This window comes from Struthio camelus, chromosome 6 (assembly GCF_040807025.1).
Source record: "Struthio camelus isolate bStrCam1 chromosome 6, bStrCam1.hap1, whole genome shotgun sequence".
In the NCBI taxonomy this organism is placed as follows: domain Eukaryota; kingdom Metazoa; phylum Chordata; class Aves; order Struthioniformes; family Struthionidae; genus Struthio; species Struthio camelus.
The window spans coordinates 19221122-19235233 of NC_090947.1; the positions used below are offsets into that span (position 1 = coordinate 19221122).

General features: G+C 39.8%; 1 long non-coding RNA gene across 1 annotated transcript; it reads left to right on the top strand.

The window, feature by feature from the left end:
* The first annotated feature begins 3653 nt into the window (after window positions 1-3653).
* On the top strand, window positions 3654-6091 carry LOC138067639 (uncharacterized). Its single transcript, XR_011141889.1, has 3 exons — window positions 3654-3799; window positions 4363-4496; window positions 5991-6091. It is a non-coding gene; the product is annotated as an uncharacterized lncRNA (long non-coding RNA).
* The last annotated feature ends 8021 nt before the right edge of the window (window positions 6092-14112 follow it).

Here is a 14112-nt window from a genome sequence, read left to right on the forward strand (position 1 = left end):
AGTGGTAGCTCGAAGCAATAACGCAGTGAGCAGCAGTACTTCCAACCTGTGAATTTTAACAGATGCATGCTTGGAAGAGCGGTTGTACTAGGCCAGACCAAAAGTGTGTCCATCCCAGTTTCCCTTCTCTGACAGTGGTCAGTACACAGTATGCGTTCCCAGTTTGTAGCAGTCTGTTGCTTAGGGACTAACCTGAGCCATAGGCTCTGTGCACCACTGTTGAAGACCTTACGCATAAAATGGTCTAATTCTTTAACTCCTTTTTTTATTTGGGGGGGAAGGGGTTTCTACAGCATCCTGTGACAAGAATTTCAGTATTGTAACTGTAGAGTACATGTAAAAGTATGTTTCTCTTACAGCTTGATCACTTTCATTTGATACCTTACCATTTATTTTGTGAAGAGCAGTATACAGTTGTCTCCTGTTTGCCATCTCATTTATGATTTTATAGACCTAGAAACTCTATATTTTCTGCTTTATCTTTTCTAGAAGTTAAACTTCATCTGTTTAATCTCTCCTTGTGTGGGATTGTTCCATGGCCCTGGCCATTCCTCCTGCCCTTTTTACCATTTTAATTCTATTATGTTCTTTATAAAGAAAAGGAAAAAAAAATCGAAATACCATGTAGTATGCAAAATAACGGTATTCCAGGAGTTACATAGTGATACAGTGGAGTTTTTGTGGGTTTTTTTTTCCTTCCCTTCCTCTCTCCAGTCTATTTTCTTGATTGCCGTAGAGCTGAGTGATCTACAGGGATTCTGGGATTTCTTTCCTTAGCAGTGTAATGGCTAATTGAGAACCCATCATTGCATATGCACCTTAAGGCTCTTCTTTCATGTCCTGCTTAAAATAAACAGAGAACTCAACCTAAACTTAAAATCCTGTCTAGTAAAAGCTGCTGCTCATTGATACTTTACTTCTGCTGCATGGCTCTCCCGTGAGGGATTTTGTGCAAAATGGGTTATTTTCAAAAGCAAGCATCCTCTGTTCTGTCTTGTTTACAAGTGAAAGTAATAACTCAGGATGCCTGAGCCTGTTTCTGGGTTTGTGTTTGCTTCAATCATTTAGGTTAATAAGATACACTTTTGTTTGTATGTAATTTTTGAAAGAATAAGTAGGCTTCTGAAAGTTCACTTGATACATCATATTGTAGCTAACGAGGCAAGATGAGCTGTTAAGTACCTAAGGGAGCCTTTTGGTCATCCAACCCAAATACTGTAATGCAGACAGCTATGCACAGTAAGGAAGTGATGCATGCGTCTAGGCTATGAATTGAGCTCTAGGATGCATTTTGGCAAGCTATCAAGTTTTGACTGAAAGACTTCAAGAAGTGCTGTTTCTATTATCTTAATTACTTTGCTCAATGGTTATTTCTGGTTACTTAAAAGTGTGATTGAATTAGTCTAGCCTTACCTTTCTGCAATCCGATCTGGTTATGACTTTATTTAAAGAGACCTCTACTATCAGAAGTCATCTAATGTAGGTGCAGCTAGGCCATGCCCAGGTTTACTGCCTGACTGCCTCTTACATAAAATAGGCTGCTTTATTTTTACTGAACTTGGTCTTGAAATGGAGAAGAGTAAAAATGTTATGCCATTGAGGAAATACATTACTTCATTGGCCCTATAATCAACAACCTAAAAGCATGCTGTGGCAGAGGTGTTTATAGCAATGCAATGTTAGGCATCCACGCCTGGCTCTGTACTGTGTATTTTATGCAAATAGTTCACTGAATACAGACCTGCCTGTCATCAAATTTTCAGTTATGGTAAGTATTAGCTTCCACAATCCCTCATGATGTTAAACATTCAGATATTAGTTACTTTTCTGCAGTACTGCATGCAGTAACAGCCTTTATGTGTCAAGGTAGAGAACTGCTGGAGAAAACTAGTCTCAGATGTCAACCAAAAAGATGTTGGGAAGGAACTTGTGACACTGTTTCTGATCTTGCATGCTTAACATTTAGTTTTCAAAAGTGGTTCTAATATCTGAGTCCTAAGAGACAATGAGAGAGGCTATATCCCTTTTTCCGGGACTTCTTGGCTGAGTCAGCTTCATTGACCATTCTTAAACAGCTTTAAATTATCTTTCAGTGTTGAGGAAATGCGTCCAATTATAAGGCTAATTTTTGGAGGATCTACAAAAGCAAGAATCCATTATTATGTCAATAGAAATAATTGACTCCCGTTGCTCTAATAACTTTCAGAGAATAGGAAAACTTGTACTTCTATATATTTTTAATTAGAGAAGTTAGTAGATTTAAACAATTTTTATTAGTCAAAACACTTTTAAGAAATGGTCAAGTCAAAATGCAGAATAAAGTATTTTAAAAGTACATAAAACATTCATTACTAGGTTAAAAGTGGCATGAGCGAAACACTGCTTTATACTTTGGGAAAAACTTGAGGTCACTTCAGACATATTCTACTTTTTATATTTAGTTTTCTCTTTACATACTTTCCTCAAGCAAGTCTATAATTTGACTGTGACTAGAATCAAGGATTTTCTTTTCTTGTCTACTCCTTATAACTATCATCAGGCATTTTCTTCTAACTGCTAAAAAAAGGCAAATTAAAACCTTAGCATGTTGGTAAACCGGTTCGTTAACTGGTAAAACAGATGAGTCCATTAAGAAAAAACTGCTGTATTTTGACTGTATTTTTAAACTATGTCCACTTCATGTTAACTTTTTCCATTATTTTGTAAAATACAGTGGGGACCAAAGCTTCTCCTAAGGGGAAAATAAGCCACAACATTTTTTAAAAGAAGGGGGTGGGGGAAAGAGAGAGTGGAAGAGGAGTCAAAGCTTCAAGAAGTAAGAGAATTTGTCTTTAATTTTGGAGTGGCTGGCGACAAGTGAGGCCAAAGCCTTTCTCACTGGAGTAGACACTAAGAGACCTGCATGTGAAATGCTAATTGGTTTTTAGCTTGTTGACTGCTATAATTGTTGCTTAATTACTTAATTGAAATGATTTCCCTCTAAAATTGCTGGGGCCCCTTTTTGCCTTGGAGTTGTACTTAAGCTAATTGGAAATACTCCAAATGATTTAAACGGGAGAGAAATAAGGCCTTTTGTCTGATTGATTGCAGTCACTACTTCTCCTACCTTGACTATGTCTGTGTTGGTCAAGTATTCTTGGGGTCAACACGTAGCGTGGAGTTGGGTCCTGTTGGTCTCTGTGCCCCTGTAGGGAACCACAGGGGTTGGGATATCTCACTGGCAGACTACGAAATCAGCCTGTCTTCTGGCTGCACATGCTCGTGTAGAGAGGTGTCGTCTGGTTCAGTGGTCCCCTGTTCCTGGGCAGAAGTATCAGGAGGGAGATGTATCCACCTCTCCCTTCTCTGGTTGTTCCCCACCACCCAGGTTCAGAGCCTCTGTTGGTGTCCTTTTCTGGTGGTCATTGCTGCAGTCATGTTTTCAAGGAAGTTAAATGGTATGTCTGGTCCGTTGTTTGTAAGCATAGAGGATTGTCACAGTGGCTAGCTTGAGTCCCGTGAGCCTAACCCACCTTGGCTGCGGTGCGGGTAGTAGACAAAGAAAACCTCTGCTGTGTATCATCACCTGAAAGAGCCTCTCTTGATTATAAAGAGAGCCTTGAGGAAATAGCTTCGTTACACTAAGGTTAGCTTTTCCAATTACCTTTCTCCTTTCTTCCCCTTCCTACCTGCAGGTTCTCACTCACAGGAGGATGAGTCTTGTGTGTTGTGAAAAGTCTCCCAATTTTTCGTCTGATGAGCTAGAGATGCACTGAATATAATTGAAGAAGTTGAAATTTTCTCTGGAAAAGTAATTGAGGTCAGTGGCAGTGAAGGGAGAAAATTCCAACAGTTCTTGAGCATTTGTAGTTAGGTGGCTGGCAGCAGCCGTTGTTGGGGTTTTTTTTTTTTTTTTCCCTCTTCTCCCTGTGTTTTGGTCTTGGTGAGAATGGCATGCTCTTACCGTGACCTGATACTGCAGGGAGTGGGAAACACATTTCTTCAAGGAAATACGTGAGAACAGATCTCTCTAAAACTAGTCTCCTCTTCCCATCTCCCGTGTGTCCCTCAAAAAGGAAGAGATGTCACCACTTTCTGTTCCTGTTTAAAAGTGGCATCTCACCCCAAGTCTGCTATAAGCACACCACGATGAGTGGTTTTAAGCAGCTGATAGGGATTCATGTGGCCCTGCCTGCCTGCTGGTGCCACAGACGTCAGTACCAGCACACATCCCGCGCAAACACGTTCCCTGGGTGCTTGCTTGCCCAACACTGGTGCCCGCTGCCCTGTCCGTCCCCGGTGCGGGGCTCTCATGCCTCTGGGCTGGGCTCATGCAGTGAGCCTGGCTGCCCCAAATTAACAAACTGCTGTGCCTGTTCACAGGTGGTGCTGGCCAGGGCAACACTGGGAACCGACTGACCTTGCTGAGGACCTCTCCCACACCGGGTCCTGCTGCCAGCCCATCCCTAACGACCCCAGAGCCTGCATTACAAAGCCTGTTGTTTCACATCCTTCAGGTAAGCCACCTAGTCTTGCCTGCGGTGGATTTGAGCATGTTCAGACAAGTGAAGGGAGGAGGAGCCCTCAGGAAGGGGCAATGTCAGGGCTGGAGAGATCAACGTTGTGCTCAGCTGGGTGCCAGCATGGCACAGCACCAGCAACGCAGCTACGTCTTCCGCTCCTCTGCCTGCTTTGGAGAGCCACCTGGGGGTGACGGACCTCACTCTTACAGGGGGCATTAAGCTACATTAATCTGGAGGTTGAAATAGCCAGTTTAAAACTTTCTTGATATATTAGATCATATGACGCTGGGGTGCAGGCAGCCTTTGTGGCTTCATGCGAGGAAGGAATACTTAAGTGACAACTAGCTAGAATAGGACACACTTTTAATGAACATGCTGCTGCTTTTGTTCAGGCCTTGGGGTTGGATGTCTGGTTTGCAGGCAGCCATGCTTTGATTAGACTCACAGGGGCCCCTTCTCCTTGTGATACACCCTTTATTATTGGTTACCAGAGGTGAAACACAAAAGTGCTTAAGAAGAAATTGAAGCAAAGTGACTTACTTGATCAGTGATTGAAATGAGAAACTGAAAGTACGTGTTTGGGGGGGGGGGAAAGCCCCTTTGCAGCTGTGTTCTTTCCTATTCCCTCTTCCCTGTACAGGAAAAAAAAAAATTCCCTTTGTTATATGCCTTTGAAGAGGAGAGGTGGTGCACCTGCCTCGTTTGATCGCTGTACCTGTTTGAAACAGGAATTCTTTGAGATGTTATTCACATGTGCTTGATAACTCACTGTTTCCGCCTCTCTTGCTGAGTATACTTGTATGGTTTTGGCTGCTGCAAAGGAATCGTGAGGATCTGCTAATTGTCAAACCCATCGTGGGGACAGACACAGCCTCTGTTCCTTAGGGAATGGCAGGCTACATTCCTCCCGATACGCATGCGGTCTGTTTGTTTCATTTTGCAGTCTTCATCTCTTTCATGTCATTTTTAGCTTGCTATTGGTAGAGAGGCAGGCATATTGGAAAAGCATATTTTAGTTTTCCACATATGTATAAACACACACTTAACACCTGCATACAAAGTTGTCTATTTGCCTTCTGTTTGTAAGTAACAGTTTAAGATTAATTGTACATGTGAACTGAGATAGTTCATTGGAGTAAATTTATTTCATCTATTTTTATTCTGTAATGTGCTTCATGACCGTTCTATCTGAACAGCTCCCAAACATTATTTTTCATCTATACCCTGTTGAACAGTACAAAATATTCCTATTGTTAATGTCGTGAAGGCCAGCTGGGGAAAAAAAATGGACGTGGTAAATTAACTGAGGTGTTGTTGTGATGTATGGTGCAATATAATGCCACCAAAGTGGAAAATTGTGCATATTTTTTTATAGTCCTAATGACAGGCGCTTCACAAGGTGCGATTACAGATACCAGCGTTGTTACTATGTATTTTGGTGTCGCAAGCTGACGTTTTATATAGAGACAATTATACTTTCCTTTCCAGGAGCAACTTAAACTTAACTGGAACAGGGTGCCTGTCCAGAAGAGACTCTCTTCAGCAGCCCAGTGGAAGAGGGGTGGCACATCCTGTAGCCTGCATGACTGATGATAAATGTGGTAAGACATAATGACTGTTTTTTAGTGCAGAGGGTAGAAACCCATAACTCGAGGTCTACCGCATTTTGGGTGAATATGTAATCAAAAACCTTCTCCATTTCACACTATTTATAGGCAGGCTTTACTTCCATAATTGCAGTTACTGTAGTTTATAAAGAAAATACAACATGAAGAGCAATCATTGTAATGATCTGTATATCACATTGCAATCGAATGAGAGGGAGTTTCAAGGTCAGTTGTGTGGTAGTTGTCATCAGTCCGTGAAATTATCATTCTGAATGACAAGTTTAATTTGCACTTTAACCCTAGTGTTAGCTTTAACTCCATCTCCTTTCTTCTTCCTAATAATTCCAGTCTCTTCTTTTTTTCTGTTAAGACCATCATAACCTTTTTATGAAAAGAAATTAGAGGGAGAGAAAATTCGTATCTCCAGAAGGCTCCTTTTATTTTTCTTAACAAGCTTTCTACTCCATCCCATTGTTCTGAATTACATGTGAAATATTCAGTTCATTATCAGTCAGTGTTTCAGGAGAAGATGCCACAAATCTTGCAGACTGTTATTATGGACTCATCTACAACATCAAAAGGAAAAAGCTATAATCTATTTTAAATGTGTTGTTTTCATATTCATTGAATGTCTCTCCTGTTACGAGATAGGGTAAGAAGTACTCATTTTCTCTTCCTTATACTATTCATTATTGACAGTGTCCAGTGCTAAGTCCTTTTCTATTCTTCTTTTCTGTAAACACTTTTTCACAGTTTCTCTTCAGAAAGAAAACCTTCAAAGCCTATAATCATTTTTATTCCCTCTCCTTTCTCTCTCACTCTGTCCTTTGTAATGCTACCGAATGTTTTGGGGCTATCAGACATAGCGTTCCAGTTAATGGGACTATGCTGCTAATTTTCAAAATGACACTGTATTTTCAGTATTATTTTTTGTTTTATGCATTGGAACAGTCTGTGTGTTGCTTTTTGACAGCCACTGCATATTGATCACAGATATTCTTTGAGCTGTCCACCATGATGCTCAGGTCTTTCTTCCATGATTGGTACCCAAAACCTTGTAAGAATAATTCACAAGCTTTCTTCTAATGTGTATTACCATCTTCCTGTCAGCGATGACTTTCATCTGCCTTCATGTTGTCCTCCCACCTAATTAAGGTTCTTACTTTCGTAACACTTTCTCATGGTTCACAGTAACCTAAATCATTGCTAACTGTATTACATAAGGCTAGAACATAGTTTGGGGACTATTTCACTATTAACCTTTTGCCATACTGCATAATGACTATGTCTTTATACGCTTTATATTCTAGCACTGTGTTTCCAATTCACATTTCATCTCTCACCTCACAACTAGTTAATTTTTTATTAGCCTCTCGTGCAGGACTCATTAAAGGTTTTTTGAAAGTCCAGATAAATTATATTATTCCAAACAGGTTTCTTTGTATATCTTTTGTAGGATCTTGTGATTTTAATTACAGATAAATTAATACTTTTATTATTACTGAATATTTATCATTTAACTAAAATAATTCCCCCAAAGACCTTTAATACAATTTATACAACTGACAACTTGAATTCAAGAGATTAAAAAGTTAGAGAAAAGATTAAAATGTTTCCAAGGCATTAATTCAGGGAATTTAATTTCAAGTAAATTTTTAAAAGTATTTAAAGGCAAAGGTATTAACAAGGAATAAGGTAAAGAAACCGGTCGTGGAAAATCCTCTCCCTTGTTTGGGCTATAGGTGATTGAACAGCTTTGTTTGAAACCACTTCATGAACAGCTAGAGTGTAATTTGTTTCATACCAAGGAGCAAAACAAATAGCCAAATAAGATATTTTACATATTGAAAACCCTCTTAATCCCTTGACCTGGTTAGTTCAATCCCAAGGAGGTATGTGAGAGGGAATGCATATTTGCAGAGCTACTGCATCCCTGCCTTCCTACAGAAGGTGAATGAAAACAGCCAGAGGAAGTTTGACCAGAGCAGGGAGGCGATGGCAGCCGAGGTTCAGACAGACCCTGTGTTGGAGCTCCCAGCATGGGGCTGGTGTCCTCCTTGGAGGCTGGCTGAGACCCAGCTTGGAGAAACAGCCTCGATCGTACGGGAACCGTGAGTGGTGATTGATGTGATTTTATACAGAGAAATGAGAGAATATTTTGGGTTATAAGCACCGTTATTGTAGAAGACACTGCATGCAAGAGACTATATTTAGCTCCTGTCAAAACCAGAAACCACAGGAACTGCCTTTTTTACCCTCTCTCTCTCTCCTCTGCACCTCACACACACACGCTGGCTCTTCACACACAGGCGATGCGGGAAAAGCACAGAGCTGAAACGCTGGGGCAGGTTGTGCAACCTGGTTCTGGTCCGCAGCATCCTCTTGTTCTCGTCTCCATACAGGCTTATAAGCGAATTTCCTCACCCTGCTTTGTATTCGTTCTAGGACCCAGTGCTACTGGTTCCTCTTAAGCAGCGCAAAGCAGCAAAACACTCTGTGATTAACTTTCAGATCCGAGTGGTGTAGCTAGGACAGAAATCAGAAAACGTGTTTATAGTCCCAAGAGATCGGTATTGTTCCTGAAGAAATACTGTGTGATTTCAGGAGGAGAGGTAGGGAGGTCCCCTAGTTGTCAGCAGTTCCACTTGTAGGTAGGAAGGAGAAAAATGTTTGAAAGCTCCCCTCGCCTTTGCAGAGCTCTCTGGAGTCCATGGCGGGAAGGGGGGGGGGCAGGTTAAACATACATTATTCAGTCAGAACAGACTGCCCCAGGGCCAGGTTCACACTGAAACTGCACTAACTTTAATCAGCTGTAGGTGAGGGAAGAATCGAGCGTTGACCCCATGGGCAGAGGCTATACTGCCAGCCAATGCAACAGTCCTGCCTACGGGCAGTAGCAAAGCAGCAGCTACAGCGAGTTCTCCAGAAAACCTTTGCTTTTCTTGTTCTTTCAGGATTCCTCCTTCTACTGAAAAGAAAGAATGAATGCAGGCTCTTATGGTTAGCCCTTCTTCATGTGAAGTTTACTGTCATGAAGATGTTACATTCCAGAAGAAATCAGGTTGCAGTGAAGGTGAAGGTGCAGTTTTGTGGCATAACATTAGTCAGTAGAGCTATCATGTCAGGTACTGTTTCATCTGCTGAGACACAACAGCCTGTCTATGGCGTGCAGTTGCTAGCTTGTCACGCACTTTCAAAAGAGAAAGCATGCCTAATTGGGAAAGAAATAAGAGAAGTTGTCCCTGATGATCTAACAGCTGTAGGAGAGAGGGACTATGTACAGATGTAGATCGGAGCAGAGCATCACTTTTGTCGTCTTCTTGGTCTGAGCCCAGAGGAATTAATCCATTTATTTCCACAGTACGTTTCAAAGAGGGATTTCTTGTTATGAGCCGAGACTGCCAAGTATCTTGCTAGATTCTCTCAGTTGCCCATGGAGTACAAAGGTTTAAAAAAAAAAAAAAACAAACTAGTCTTTTAATATATTCTGGACTGTTTAGTGCATGCAGGTTGTTTTTCATTTCTGCTAAACACTGCCACAGCCAGGATTGTTGATGCCTTGATCAACTTAATTCTTCATTTCATTTTTACAATGAAGTGACAGGGAAGAGGGAAAGCGCGAGCATATATGAGTCATTTGGTAAAATATCCTATAAGCTGATAGCTCGTTTACCTTAAGCCATTTACATTCCACTGAATTTATTTCCTAGCGTAATGACAGAGTGACCAATTTTGATGAAACCTCCCTCACATACAAACTATATTTATAGTTTTGTAGATAAATTCGTATTTGTGCACTGAGGCATTCACCTATCCACACGGAAAGCAGAATATTCATTAGTGTTCCCCTCTGAGCTTCCATCAAACAGGCGTTCTGGATGCTCAGGGATAATTTGTTTTCCGTTTCTGGCACAAGCAGTAAATCTGGTGCCAAAATCTGCAGATTCTCCAAAACCTATAATAGGTCTTGAAAAGTCACCAGAGACCCTGTGCCTTGCTGCTGTCCCCGGGACCACGGCTATATTTCCTTGCAGCCTGTGACTGGCTCCCAGAACACCCAGGGGAGAGGTTTGTTCTATGGCCAACAGAGGCTTTATAAAATAGAAATATCATCATACATTTTTTAGTAGTTATGAGGAAGCACAGTGTCTGGCACATGTTACATACAAGTGCCTCAGGCCTATTTGCTATGCAGAGATCCCTGATCACAAGGACAGCTCAGCCCTGTATCTGGAAGAGGGGAGGGAATGATTTCACCGGGACCACATGCCTTCCTGCCCCAACAACCTTGTTGCTGTCTAAGGAGCTCAATGTGGTGAGAAATCCCCCATTACGTGCCACTTCTTTGCCACAGTAGTTTAAGCAGTTCTGGCTTCCTGTCTACTATCTGAGAGCTTCCCATGCTACTACTTTTTTTTTTTTTTTTTTTGGACAATGCTGAAGCAATGCTTTTTTTGTACATGTTAAGCCCTCTCTTAAAGAGAAGACAGATTTCAGAGTGTGGTGTGGATTTTACCTTGCACATGAGGTTTGATTTGCTTCTCTGAAGTTACATCAGATGTAGCTTGGTTTAGAGGATACTATTTTGGTGGCTGTTTTTCTTTTGCTACTGTATAATCATACGGAGGCAGCTTTTGAACTATTTAGCGTATAATTAAGCTGTATCTATTGCTGTCTTTTTCTACAGAATAAGCGAGTAAATGAATGAATGAAAATGTGCTGGGGGGGGGGGGGGGAAAGCCCTTATCTTTTCAGCTAGGTTATAAACCCTGAGACAATACGATGTAGAATTGAAATGTTGATGCAACTTTTATTCTATCAGAATTAATCTCCTTTGTAAAATTTTAATATAAGGAAAAATTTGTTATTTAAAAATAGTTGTGGGCCTCAGTGGCAAATAAGTTAGTTATAGGGGTATAATTTTGTAAGACTGTGGGGTCATATGTTTAATAAGTAGCTATTTAATTATACAGTGTGTTGGACTTTTTAAGATATACAATATAATTATAGGGCTGTGTATTAAAATTAATCTTTAAACTTAGGAAACCATTTTCAGTTTCCCAAAGTTATTTTACTGTATTATCTGTCCACCAAAACTCAGCAATTGCAATACTACTTTTCTGCCAGTAGTATAACCCAGTTTGAATAGTACACGTGAAATCTTTGTGTATTTTAAAAATGTATGTGCACGTAATACACACATTTCTCATGCTAGTTAAATAAAAGTAACTTTCTGGAACTTGAATGTATACAGGCATAAAAAAACAGCGAAAATGGTAACTTAGAATAGTTTAAATCCTCCTGTTCTCCACTTGCTTCTCATTCTGTGCTGTTCTTCTGGCAAAAGCCTTCTCTTGCAGGTGTCCAATTATGGTGCCCTGTAGCCTCTGATTCATATGACTCATCTTGAGCTTTCAAGAGATATCCACCCCATTGATGCAATTTCTCACATTTCTTCTGAAATTAGGCAAGCACAGCTGCAGATTGTCCTTTAAATACTCTAAGACCTGGTCTACATTCAGATGGTGAACAGATGCAACTTTTAAAGTTAGGTTTGAGTTTTGTGCTTTTTTTTTTTTTATGCTTCTGACAGAAATGGGGAAAAAAGTCTTAGTAAGGATACAGAAAAGTTTCCATATGAAAAAGAAGTCTTGATATGTAATCTGTTTGCTGGTGGGAAAGCAAAGAAACAAACTAGTACTCAAATACTCATTACAAATTTTCAGAAGTAACAGTAAGGCATATGTAGTCCAATAGCACAGGTAATGCGGGTACAAACTTCTAGTGTGGCTCTTTGTACCAGTAGCTATATGCATATACGTTGGTATAGCAATAATTCACATAGCTTTTCTATACTGGAATAGTAATACCGGAATAAAGCCACCTAACAGATATGTCTTCCCCCACACATAGAACTTTATGGCAGTTTATAGCAGTTTAGATAAGCAGCATTGCCTCTGTGTATAGCCCATCTTGTACTGGTAGTCTCATTTAAGATGTAGACAAATCTGACACATCTGCAGTTAGAGCCAAATCCTATTCTTGTTGAAGTCACTAGATAAATTTTCCATGGGGTGTAATTAGAAGAGCTATTATTTGTTTATGTTATGATTCTGGATGACGCACTGACATGTCATACTTGAACAGTGTTAATTCAAGTACTTGCAGTCAAGGCTCACAAAGCATTTTTACAATGCTTTCTTTTAGTCTCATTGTTTAGGTACTGAAGCTGTAGTAAACAGTCTGTCTCTCACCAGCACACTTTTCATTTTACCCCAGACCAACTCTTCCAAGGAAAGCTTTGGCTATGCAAAGAATAAAAGATTATTCTTATCTGTGGTACCCTTTTCAATCCACAGCACAAGATAGAAGAAGACTAGTTTCCTACATGATCTGAACACTAGCATTTACACTGGATTTTGTGTCTCACAGTCTTTCCCTTAGTAGTTATATAAAGGAGCAAAGATATGCTACACATGCTTGTCTTGTCGTCTGTCCTCAGAGTGGGAGGTCTCTTAGAGACAAGACTGGCCTTTAACTGAAGAACAACCTTTTCAATTTAGGTTTTCTCAGAATCATATTTTGTTGCACTGTTTACATTAATAGAAAATTCTCCAATAAATGAGCATACGTATATCATTCTTGGTTTTGACTCAGTGACACCAAATAAAAAATGAATTAAAGTTCCTTGTCCTACTCTTCTGACGATTCCCAATTTTCTGCTTGTCTGCTGTGCCGATAGTATTATTTTAAAAACAGATGGGAACTCAGGAGGTGACTGTGATCTTTCACCTGCACTCCAAAAGAGAAACTGTCTTGTTCATATCTGTAAGTCCCTGGTGATTTTTAATGGACGCTGCTTTAGGAATACTGAGGGAAAGAAATATTCTAATTGGTTTTGTTTTTCAGCTGAAGAACAATTTGTTTCCATGTTAAATGAAGTAGTGAAAACAAATAGCATGCCATCTGGCTGGCCTACCTGGATACTTTACCAGGCGGCTTTCTGATGTTCCTTTTGCCAGTTTCCAACTTCTTAAATCATATTTACTAATGTACTGTCTTTATCCAGTTCTTCCCTGTCTATGAATTATGGTGTTCTCTGAACTGAATTAGAATTTAAAACATCCAACCCTCTTCTGCAAAGATTTTCCCTATTCATTACTGGAATGATTTATTTTCTAAATTATGAAATCTCTAGTGTTTCCAGCATTCATTGTAAAAACCGTTATGCAGAGAAACAGGCCTCCATGTTGTCTGGGAAGCTGATACTCTCGGGGGGGCAAGATAACATTGAATAGTCTTAGTATGTATTAGTGAGCCCTCCTTCTTAGGACAGATTGTTACTGAAAGGAAGGGTTTATCTGCTTTTCAGATGCTTAGTAATATGTCATATATTTTTGTTTAGATCACTATTTTCCGCTTCAGTTTCTCAAAAGAACAAGATCCTGCAAGAAGATAAAAATATTAAGCATAGCTGGGAAAGCAATAAAGGACAGATGCAAATATTTCATTAGAATAAAATATTTATTCCTGATTTGCCATATTTAATACTGTTTTACTTGGTGTAAAACATTTATTCACAAGTGATTTCTGAAAAGAATTGTGAATATACAAGTGAAACTAGATTTGTGAAGAAGCATTAATTTAACTATCTTGACAAGTGTTTGTTATTTACTATGCATATTGAATATGCACATACAACTCTAATCATGGCTCATAGATGTAGTTTTCTAAGCACTGTATAGGCAAATAATGAAGAGAATTCCTTGTAGCAAACAGCTTACAGTCTAAATCCAAGTAACTTCACTTAACACGTAATCAAGGAAATAGGAACGGTATCATGGGAACTGAGTGACACGGTATGAACAGCATAGCTACCCAAGATTGAATAGTTTTCAGATAATTCGTGGACTAAAGTATTTTCATATAAACAGCTTACCGAATAATTTTGAATAATACAGATAATTTGCAGGCAGACCCCCCCCCCCAGATAAATTCATCAG